We start from the raw sequence: 12025 nt of genomic DNA on the forward strand, positions 1-12025 counted from the left end.
AAAGGATTTGACACCACGTATGGCAACAGACAAGCCCAGGGTTACTATTGTCATCATCTATCCATGTATATTTTACTATTACCATTATCTATGGGTGTATATGTTACTATTGCCATTATCTACCAGTGTACATGTTACTATCGCCATTCTCAGTGCATATGTTACTATTACCAAAATTCTCAGAGAATATTTTACTATTACCATTATCTATGGGCGTATATGTTATGATTACCATTATCTACCAGTGTATATGTTACTATCGCCATTCTCAGTGCATATGTTACTGTTACCATTATCTGTCAGTGTGTATGCTACTGTTACATCATCATCAGTGTATACGTTACTATTACCATTATCTGTCAGAGAATGGTGGCTACGATTGCTGTAGTAATGCTACTTAAGAACATCTCCTCCAAGCCACATGTCCTCAGTGCTTCTCCTGAGACTTACTGAGCATGCAGACTGGGGGGGAGCCCCCTCAGCAGTGAGCCAGCTTCCCACCTGGCTTCTGCGGCAGGGGGAGGGCTCTTTTCAGTTGGTTAATTTTTTTTTAATTTATGTATATATGCATATCTGCACACCAGAAGAAGGCATCAAATCATGTTATAAATGGTTGTGAGCCACCATGTGGTTGCTGGGAATTGAACTCCGGTCCTCTGGAAGAACAGGCAGTGTTCTTAACCGCTGAGCCATCTCTCCAGCCCCCAGAGTTGGTTAATCTTTTAGTTACATAAAGAGCCCCTAATGCTCTTCTTGGTGGGAGGGAGGAGGGGGTGGTGTTCTGCAGCTTGCTCTTAGTTTGCATAACATGCTCTTCTGTGTCTGAGTTGAGAAAAGCCACACGGTCTGGTGGCAGTGGCAGATGAGGGAAATGGTGATTCAGCCGGTGAACAGAGCAGAGTAGCTCTGCGGAACAGCAAAGACCCCATCCCTTGCCACCTCTGGCCAGGCCTTGAGAGAGCTTCTGACAGGAGGAAGGAGGAAACCCAAAAAGACCTGGTCAAGTTGTGCTCTGTAACTGGAGCTCCAGGTCTAGCAGCACTGACAGTTCTTGGTGAGGGACTAAGCTACATAGTAAAATGCTGTATTCTAAATTCCAACTTTGGGACTGGGGAGATAGCTCAGCTGGTAAAGTTGCCACCATGAGAGCATGAAGGGGATAGCTATCCCCAGAACCCATGTGAAAAGTCCAGGTGTGGGCCGGAGAGATGGCTCAGTGGTTAAGTGCATTTGCTGCTCTTCCAGGACCAATGCCAGGAAGCTCACTGATGGCTCTAATCCCAGCTCTAGGGGAATTCTCTGCCTCTGGATTCTCCAGACACCTGCACTCACGTACACATACTCATATACATAATTAAAAACAAATCTTAAAAAAAAAAATCCAGGCATGGTATTCCATACCTACAAGTCCATGGTAAGGGAGGTGGAAACAGCAGATATCTGTGGCTAAATGGTTCTGTGGCCAGCTTAACCTAAAGGTGAGTTCCAGGCCAGTAAGGAAACAAAAGAAAAGAAACTCCAATTTTGCTTTTAAAAGTTAAAAAAAAAAAAGAAAAAAAAAATCAACTGATCAAACAAAAAACAAAACAAAACAAAACAAAAAACCCCAACCATTTGTGGGCCTGGGGTGGTTTAGATGAGCAGCAGAACACTTGTGTAGTGTTCACAGGCCCTGGATTCAGTTTCCAGCACCACAAAAATTAACTCATTTGTTAAGCTCCCCTGACACAACACAAAACAAACTTATAAATATGTATATTCTAGATATTGATATGTTGTTTGCAGTTCTTTTCTCTCAGTCTGTGGATGCCCTATTACTCTTTTGTTTTGTTTTTATTTAGCTAAATGTCTTACACTGTAAGAAAAATGCTGTACTGCTGACATATGTGTGAGCCCAGCCTGAGAGGTCTCAGGGTAGACTTGAACTCAATAAGTAGCCAAAGATGACCTAGAACTTCTGATCCTCTTGCCTCATTTCCCAGGTGCTAAGGCTTCAGGCATATGCTACCACGCCCAGTTCATGACATGTGGGAGACGGAAACCAAGGCTTTGTGTATGTTAGACATCACTTACCCAGCTGTGCTCTCTCCCCATTCTCGACTTCATTATTCTGCATTATTCACCTTTCCCAGCGTCTTTTGCTGAAGATCATTCTCTTGCCCAGTGAATGGTCTTGACATTGCTCTCGAAAATCATACAGTATTTGTGAAGAATCATTTCTGTGCCTACTATCCTGTTCCATTGGTAAATGTGTCTGCCTGGTTTGATGAAGTGATTTACAGGAAGCTTTCAAGTTAGGAAGTATAAATTGGGCATAGTGCCCATGCTCCCAATCCCAGCATTCAGTAGGCTGATGCAGGAGGAGTGAAGGTTTTAGGCAAGGACTGGGCATATAGCTCAGTGATAGAACAATTGTCGAACATGCATTGGTTAAAAAGAGAAAGTTTGAGGCCAGCACAGGCTTAAGAACAAAGCCCTCCGGATGTTTTTATTTTATGTCCACTGGTGTTTTGCCTGCCTGGATGTCTATGTGAGGGTGTCCCAAGCCCTGGAACTGGAGTTACAGACAGGTGTGAGCTGCCATGTGGGTGGTGGGAACTGAGCCTGGGTCTTCCGGAAGAACAGCCAGTGCTCTTAACTGCCGAGCCATCTCTCCAAACTGCTCCTGCAGTTTGGTTCTTAGAGCATAGATTTATACAGCCCAAGCTGACCTAGAACTACGTAGCTGAGAGTGGCCTTAAACTCCTGATGTGCCCGCCTCACCTCCTGAGTGCTAGGGATTATAGGCATGTACCAGCATACCCAGCTTCCAATTTTGTTCTTTTTTTTTTTTTTTTTTTTGTAAACATGAACATTTTATTCACCCACAAATCCCATTATCAGATGAATTGCAGTGATTTGATTTGACAGTAACTCATACTCTTTTTTTTTTTTTATTTCATAATGAGCAGGAGAGATGGCTTAGTAGTTAGGACATTGGCTGCTTTTCCAGAGGACCCGGGTTCAATTCTCAGCATCCACAACTGCCTGTAACTCCAGTTCCAGGGGATCCGACATCATCACACAGACAGGAAGGCAGGGAAAACAGCGATGCACCAGCCCTTCCTTTCATCTGCCCTTTACCCTCCTGCCTGCCTCCCCACCACCCTGCCTGTCCCTGTCCTTGTCTCCCTCCCCATCCTCACCCCCATTTCCCAAGTTTGTTCTTATTCAAGGTTACTTTGGCTATTCTAGGTTTCATATGAACTTTAGTCTGTTTCTGCAAAACAAACAGAATCCCCCAGATTTGGGCAGTACTTGCTTGAGGGAGACTATAGTCAGGAACAGCGGGGAGATCTAAACCTTAGCCCGTGGAGGTGAGCAAACACAATGTGTGAAGGTGGGGAGATGCCCAGGTAACCCACAAAGAGCCTCATTAAGGGAGACAGACTGCAGCTGGGAAGAACACACACCTCAACCTGTCACTGCTGGAATGGGGTGGGGGCAGCTAGAATTACCAGGCACTTTCAGTGATGCGCCTTAATTCATTCATTCATTCATTCATTCATTCATTCATTCATTCATTCATTCAAGACACGGTTTCTCTATGTAGGCTTGGCTGTCCTGGACTTGCCTTGTAGACCAGGCTGGCTTTGAACTCACAGAGATCTGCCTGCCTCTGCCTCCCAATCACTGGGATTAAAGGCCTATGCCACCACACCCAGCAAGTGATAAAAGATACAAAGAATTGCTGGTTTGAAGCTGTAACTTAGAAACTAATTCTGAAGAAGATCGGTACTAACCAGGTGATGACAGTAAGATACCAGAAGCTACAGGCATGGGCACACTGGGGTGGGAAGCTGGACGGGCCTGACAGTTGGCTTAATTTCTTATTTATTTTTGAAGCAACGATGTGGCAAAAGCAATAGCATGATGGAGCTGGGACAAGACCACCCCTGACCTCTGCACAGGGGAAGCACTAAAGCTATTCACCTTTGTCTCCTTCAAGGTGTCAGTAGAGGAAGTGGCCAGCTTTCTGGCAAGAAGGCAAGAAGCTGGACAGGGTTAAGTCACTTTGTTCCAGCAGCACAGCAGAAAAGATGGGAGAAGGCAATGGATGTGAGGAGGCACCACTCTGACATCAGTGAAGAGAAGAGGTGGCTTAGAGGAGGCACCGTTGCTTTAGCTTCTATAGAATGAGAGCAGGGGAGTTTGTTTGGGAATCATGGCCCTTAAGGACCCACAGAGACCCGTTGAGCACCAGAGGAACAGACCTCCTGGGATCTGCGCATGGTGTGAGATCCAAGCTAGGCCACCGTGGTGGTGTTAGAGCTGAGTTGGGACACCTCGGCTATAGGATTCAAGCAGACAATGAAACAAGAGTAGATTTCCAGATGCAGACACCAGCATGGATAAACCAGACACCCTGAAGCAAAATATTTGTGTTGAGGTTTAGAAAGATGGCTCCCAAAGGTGGGGCTGAGGTTTGGGGAGCCTTCTGAGCCAGCAGGGGTGCCAAGACATTCTTTGTAAACAACAGAGGCCTATGGTTTTTTACCAGGGGAGGGCAGTGAAAATAGCATTTAAGATTAGTGTTAGACACACCTATGCAAAGTGGGTTGGGCAGGGAAAATTACACTTTCTTCTGATTTTACAGCTATCCAAATATGACATGGTGGAGAGAAAAGATAATGTCAAGATTAAGGACACACCATTCTTGTCCAAATGTAAGTGTTGGAAAGAAGAGAGAGAGAGAGATGAAAAGGTTTGAAACTAGTTAGGCATGGTGGCAAATGCCTTTAGCCCCAGCACATGGAAGGCAGAGGCAGGTCAGTCTCTGACTTCAAGGCTAGCTAGAGCTGCAGAGTGAGACCCTGACTCAAAATAAAACAAAAAGTTTGAAATTAGCTTGGTGTGGGAGTTCACACCTCTAACCCTAGCATTTGGATTCAGAGGCAAGGAACATTGACGCCTTGGCCTACATAGTGGAAGGACAGAGCTGACCCCTGGAAGCTGTCATTTGTCTTCCGTGTTAGAAGGACACATTCAGACACTAAACAAAAGCAGATCAAAGAACAAAAAAGATCACATGAGAGCGTGCATACCAAAAGGGAGGATCCCTTGGGACCATTTTAAAAGCTGCTGTCACGATATCTAACAAATATATTAGCAGTCTTTCTCCCCTCCTCTCCTCCCCTCTCTTCTCTCTTCCCCTCCTCTCCCCTCCCCTCCCTGAAGGAAGTGTGTGCATCTTGAAAACTTAGACATGCCATTTCCAGTTTGTTTTCTCTGCTTTGTGCTTGCTGTTGGAGACGTGAGCTCTTAGCTGCTCCTGATGCTATGCTTAGTGTTTGCTGCCATGATTCCAAAGCTGCGATGGTGATGGCCATGGACACATCTCTTGAGAACACCGTAAGCCCACATAAGCCCTTCCTTCTGGACGTCGTCTTGGCCATGGTATCTTGTTGCAGAAATAGAATGGAAACTAAGATGATCTCTCTTGCTGCTTCCCAGGCTCTGGAGAGACCCTCTGTGCTAGCAGGTTTGTGGGCTTCTGAGCCATTCTGCTGTCATTGTTTCCAGTCTGGCTGTAGGAGTGCTGGGTTATAGGTGTGTGCTTGCATGTCTGGCTTTTTGCACAGGTTCCAGGGATCAAACTAACCAGATCTGTCCTGCAGTCACCTTTACTGGCTGAGCCATCTCTCCAGCACCTTGTTTTGTTTTCTGAGACATGGTCCCACACTTTAACCCAGGCTGAGCTGTCCCTAAGTGCATAGTGACCCTTCTGCCTCAGGATCCCCAGTACGGGGAATATGTAAACTCTATGTGCAGCAAAGCCTCTTCCCTCCTCCCCAAAATAAGTAGTAATTTCCCTAGAAAAGAAGAAATGGTCAATGACACTAAAATGGTCACTCAAGGGTTAGAAGCACCCTGATTTTAATATGGATATGCAAATAAACATAAGTTCTTTATATGTGAGCATGTGTTTAAAATATTGCTAATAAATACATCATGGTTAAGGAAGAACAATGTCCAAAGGATGCCTTCTGGTCCAAGTGCTATCAATACAAACATCCCCTTGGTAGAGTCTAGAACAGCTGTCTGCTGCGTGAGACATTCTCTGTCACTGCCGGTGACTGGGAGTGAGTCATCAGGGGCCGTGCACGTGACTCCAGTGACTCTGCACCCAGTGCTCTGTGCAGCTGAAGAGGAAGGTCAAACACGGGGTGGACTCTAGGGAAGACACGGAGGTCAGAGCTATCACATTTCGTTGTAGACATGTATTACATTCTCAAATACAAAATTATACAAAAAGTGAAGTTCTTGCCCTCAATAAAGTATGTTGTTCACAAAGGTGACAAGATTTCCAAAGGCCCACAGGAAGGCACAAGCCAAGCCTGGTGGAGGCTGAGGAGGTGCCGAACTGCCTGTGGCTGGGCTCTTGCTGACCGTACCGGGGTCTGTCACTGCCACTGCTCATTTACCTGCTAGGGCCTGGCCTTCTACAGCAGAGTGATACAAGCATCAGTGTAGCTCAGCTGCTTATTTCAGCTGGGCTCTGTCCATTAGATGTCTTTGCGTTGGGACAGTGTTTCACTTTGCAGCTCAGGCTGGCCAGAGGTTTACCAGGCTGGTCTCCAAGTCAGGATCTTCCATCATCCGCCCCCAAGTGCTGGAATCACAGGCCACATCAGACATTTTCAGAACAGAAATCTGATCCTTTCCATTCGGCCAGGTGGTCTTGAGCAGGTGGCACAACCTTATGCTTCTGCTTTTGCCTTTGTGAAAGAGTGAAGGATGAGCTATGTGACACGCTTGCTGAAGAATTCATAGCATACAATACTTTAACATAGTTTGGAATACCTCTGTCTGACTGCTGTGGAGACACCATGACCACGCAACTCTTTTAAAGGCAAACATTCAGTTGGAGCTGGCTTACAGTTTCAGAGGTTTAGTCCATCATCATCATGGCAGGAAGCATGGCAGAGAGCAGGCAGACACGGTGCTGGGGGAGCTGACAGTTCTATATCTTGATCCACAGGCAGCAGCAGTAGACTGTGTCCCATACTGAGTGTAGCTTGAGCATATGAGACCTCAAAGCCCCCCTCCAAGTGACACACTTCCTCCAACAAGGCCACACTTCCTCCAACAAGGCCACACCTTCTAAGAGTACTACTCCCTATAAGCTAAGCATTCAGACACATGAGTCTGTGGAGTCCGTTCCTATTCAAACCCCCACACCCTCAGATAGTGTTTGCACACACACGCACACACGCTCGCATGCATGCACACACGCATGCGCGCACAGATTTAGATGTGGATCTGCCTAGGCTGGCCTCTGGTTCCCAGTCTTCACCTCAGTTTCTCTAGTAACATATTACATGCTGTTCCCAATACAGGTTCCATTTTCCTTCTAATCTATTTTACCATTCTTTTTTGTTGTTGTTGTTGTTTTTATTTGAGACAAGGTTTTCTCTGTACAGTCCCAGCTGTCCTAGAACTTGCTCTATACACCAGTCTTAAATTAAAAGATCTGAGCTGTGTGTGGAGGCGCACACCTGTAATCCCAGCACTCAGGGAGGCAGAAGCAGGTGGATCTCTGTGAATTCAAGGCCAGCCTCGTCTACAAACTGAGTCCAGGACAGTCAAGGCTACACAGAGAAACCCTGTCTTGAAAAAATAATAATAATAAAATAAAAAATAAAAGATATGCCTGTCACCTCCTCCAAAGTGCTGGGATTAAAGACTTGTGCTCCCACACAGGGCTTTTATTATTTATGGTAATACATTTCTTTCTTTTTAAAAAAACAAATATTTTAAGTGTGTAAGTATTTTGCCTGAATGTATGTTTGTGCATTCTGTACATGCCTGGTGTCCATAGGGTCCAGAAGAGGGCATTGGCTCTCTTTGAACTAGAATCACACGTGGTTGTGAGCTGCCACGTGGGTGTTAGGGAACTGAACCCAGGTCCTTTGGAAGAGCAGCAAGCCTTAACTTCCAAGCCATCTCTCCAGCCCCTCTCTTTCTATACTTGATCTTAACCAAAAAGCTGAGAGTCAGTTCAACCTCTTCTTTCATTCCCTTTTCTTCCCACCTTCTTCTTTTCTTGTTGTTTTTCAGCTTATTATTTTACCTATATGGGTGACCTGAATGAACATATGTGCATCACATGTGTGCCTGGTGCCTGAGTATGCTAGAAGAGGGTGTTGGGTGCCTGGCAACCGGAATTTCCGACAGTTGTCAGCCACCACGTGGGTGCTGGGAACTGAACCCTTTTGTTTTGACTCCGAGTCTCATGTGGCCCAGGGTGGCCTCAGATTCAATCCTGTCCTCTAATCTCCACTCTCCAAGTGCTGGAATTACAGATGTGTGCCGCCATGCCTATTGTGTACATTGCTGATGAACAAATCCAGGGCTGCCTGCATCCTAGGCAAACATTCTATCAACTGAGACACACTTTCAGCCCCTCAGGGTCTCTTGAGTGTTACTCATTTTGTTTTGTTTATGTGTGAATATCAGAGGACAACTTGGGGGAGTTGATTCCTATCATGTGGGTCCCTTGGCAGCCTTGGCAACAGGTACCTTTACCACTTTAGCCATTGGCCTTGATACTATTATTAACAACAATTAAGGCAGCAGAATTAGTTCACAAGGCTACATTACTTATTAAAAAATATAGAGCAAACCACAATTCAAGCAGAGTTGCTTTCAGAGCTCCTGTTTTCTAAGTCCCCACCACAAATGTTGGGCTATCTCAGGCAACTGTTTTGAGATAGGAGAGCTACAAACCTATCTGACTATGTATTATACTACCCAACAAACAATATACTGCCATTAGACAATGCCTGGCAGCGAGTGCAAATGAAATTAATTTTCCAAGGGTTTCCTAGCTTCCAAAGAACACAGGGAGACATAACATCAGACTTACAGGTCATGTAAAATTCATTTAATTTATAAAACTGATTATCATTTTGGCCTCTGACGTAGATATCGAAATCAGTCCTATTAAATTAACAGTGAGTAATCTTGTTTCTTGAAGTAGCAAAAGACGTCAGAGTATTGCCTATGACTTGCTTATCACAGAAAGCATCCAGGTCACTCAGGAAATTCACAGTGCTGACCTACAGCCAGTGACACACACAGCCACTGAAATAAAACAGGACAGTTTTAACTTCTCATGCCTGGAACTGAAACTGGGATCCAGCGCCCTTTGTCTGCTGTGCTTGCCATCTGTGGGTCGATGTGGGCCAGGCTGATGGCTGGCGCTCAGAGGTAGGGCATCTCTAGCCTGGAATGCCACATGACCCTACTGATCTGGCCCTACATTTTATATAAATAGGTACATAATAAAAGTACTCATTATCCAAGATGAAAACCAACCCAAGTAAGGAAATTACGTTGGTCAAATAAAGAGATACTCTTTTTACATACTCACTTTAGAATGTGAGTATGAATGAACTGTTTCAAAGAATGAAATGTTTAGAATGAACAGTATATGGTCTGAACTTTATACTTTATAAAGTAATTTTAACAACATATACTATTCAATTTTTACCATAAAGTACTATTACTTGTGGTATATGTGTGTGTATACATACATGTGTGTGTTTGTGGAAATCAAAAGACAACTTGAGGGCATCAGTTCTAAGTGTTACGTGACACACACACACACACACACACACACACACACACACTCTCAGGTTGCCCACGCTAGCCTCTCTCCAATGTAGCTGAGGATGACCTGAGACTACTGACCCTCCTGTTCTCTTCCAGGCACACACGCAATGCTGTGCCTGACCATCAGAGATCTTCTGTTTGTTTGTTTGTTTGATTGGCTTTTTTGCAGTACTTCGGATCCAACCTGGGGCTTGCATAGGCAAAGCAAGTTTTACCTCTGAGCTGCACACTCTGACCTCATGATGTTTCAAAATGTGAATATTTTATTTGTTTCTGTAGAACAGGGAATCCTCTAGTATTTTTTTTTTAGTAATAAAAATTTGCATTAACACTCCCCCAACAGGTTCTTCTCTATGATTCAGGCTGGCCTTGTTTTACATTGCTGTGACAAATGGTCTAAGATGGAGGGACTGGACACTCTTGCTGTGAGATCTTTCAATAGGATGAGGAGGTCTTAAGAACGGGAGGGAGTGTGGAAACTGAACTTGCTCCTTCAGAAGGAACTCATTTTCTTCATTTTGCCATTCATCCAGTCATTCTACCTTATGATCTAATCACATCTCACTAGGCCCCACCTCCTAACACTGTTACATCAGGGCTTAAGCTTTCAAACCACAGCTCTCATTAATTAGGTTTTTTTTTCCTCTCAACAACTATTGGTCACATTTACTTATGTGACTACATGAAATTTTTATCAGAGGCCACTGATTTTAGGCTTATCTATTTTTGAGTGACTTTTATCTCTAAATTTATTCAGTCTTTTCTATCTATTGGCACAAAAGCAAGGACGTTTAAATAAATGGATCCAAATGACCTAAGTGTAAAAGTAATTATGATTTTAATCTCAGGGCTCTCTATTTAATAATATTTTCACTGGCACTATGTGTGGATTTGTGTATGAGTAACCTGACTTGGCAAAATAACCCTAACCCCAAACCTCAAACATAATTAAATATGCTGTTCTCATTAGATAGCTATCATTCTGTTACTTCTCCACCACCTTGTCTGTTCCAGCGTAGTACAGTTTTCAAGTTTCTATTGTGTTCATTAAAAGGTAACATTATTCTCTCAGTTTGAATACACATGGCTACATGGTTTCAATTAACGTTGCTAAATTCTCCCTGCTGTAAATGTTGGATTCGGCAGCAGTCCATTAGCCTACCACCCAGAGAGGTCAGCATTCCTGACTTCAGCTGAACCTCACCTGAACCTCTGCAGCCTCCTGGCCTCCTACGCTGCTGAAATTGTGCAATGGAAAGTCTAAACATTTCAGACCCTTTCTCCACTAATAACTGTATTTGGTTCTCAAATGCTCTTCCTATTAAAACTCAGCCCCCCCTCCCCAGCTTTGTAGCATTTTCTAAAAGGAAGTAACTCTCAGGATTGTCTTTTCCAATGCCTCTGTGATAAAAATACAAACAGTATGAGGCTGGAGTTTAACAACATTAGTTCATTTGCTAACACTAGAAGCCCCCTTTCATCCTGCTTTATTCCGTATTAGAGCAAACACCCTGCTCTTAAAGGCTTGGCATTACACTGTTGTAATTCTCTACTTCTTTGACTAGTCCTCTTGGCGTTTTCTGCCCGTGTCCATTCTCCCTGGCGCTTCTCCAGGTATTGTGCTTACTTTCCATCTCCTACACACTGCAAAACTTCAACTGTGTTTATAATCAAGGCTCCCAAACTCACACCTATCGGGCTTTTCATCTCCCCATTTCCAGGTGACTACCTGAACTTGGGATTCTTGACTTTAAGCAGGAGGATCGCGATCGCTTGTCATCCAGGCTGAACTTAAGGTATTCTTTCTGCATTTTACTCACCTAGTGCCAGGATTGCAGGCATGGACCATCACGTATGTTTGGGGGTTTTTTTTGGGGGGGGGGTATCACTGTTGTTTTGAGACAGGGTCTTACTGTATAGATGTGGCCAACCTGGACCTTGCCTCCTGCCTCTGCCTCCCAGGGCTGGGATTCTAGGCATGCACCAACATGCTGAATTTCTTAGTAAGACTGTGCTTGTTTTTGCCCAACTGTCTACCTCTCTGCAATCCGCTGACTAATCTTTTATAACATCTCTTTACCTGGATATGGTGGTATACTCCTGTAATCCCAGGGAAGCAGAGACAGAATTGAGAGGTCTGGGCTGCACAGAGATACCATGAATCAAATAAAAATAGTAGCATATCATGGGTATTTAATCATATACAACACCGTGAGTATGATACTCACTATCATGTCTGTTTGAAATGTTCCTAGAATGAAGGCCAAACCCTAACCCCTCTTGATCTTAGCCAAATAGACTAATAGAAGTTTGCATGTGTGTGTGTGTGTGTGTGGAGGGGGTTGAGACAGGTTTGTGTATGGGGTGG

This window comes from Psammomys obesus, unplaced genomic scaffold (assembly GCF_907164565.1).
Source record: "Psammomys obesus unplaced genomic scaffold, mPsaObe1.curated_primary_1811, whole genome shotgun sequence".
Taxonomy (NCBI): Eukaryota; Metazoa; Chordata; class Mammalia; order Rodentia; family Muridae; genus Psammomys; species Psammomys obesus.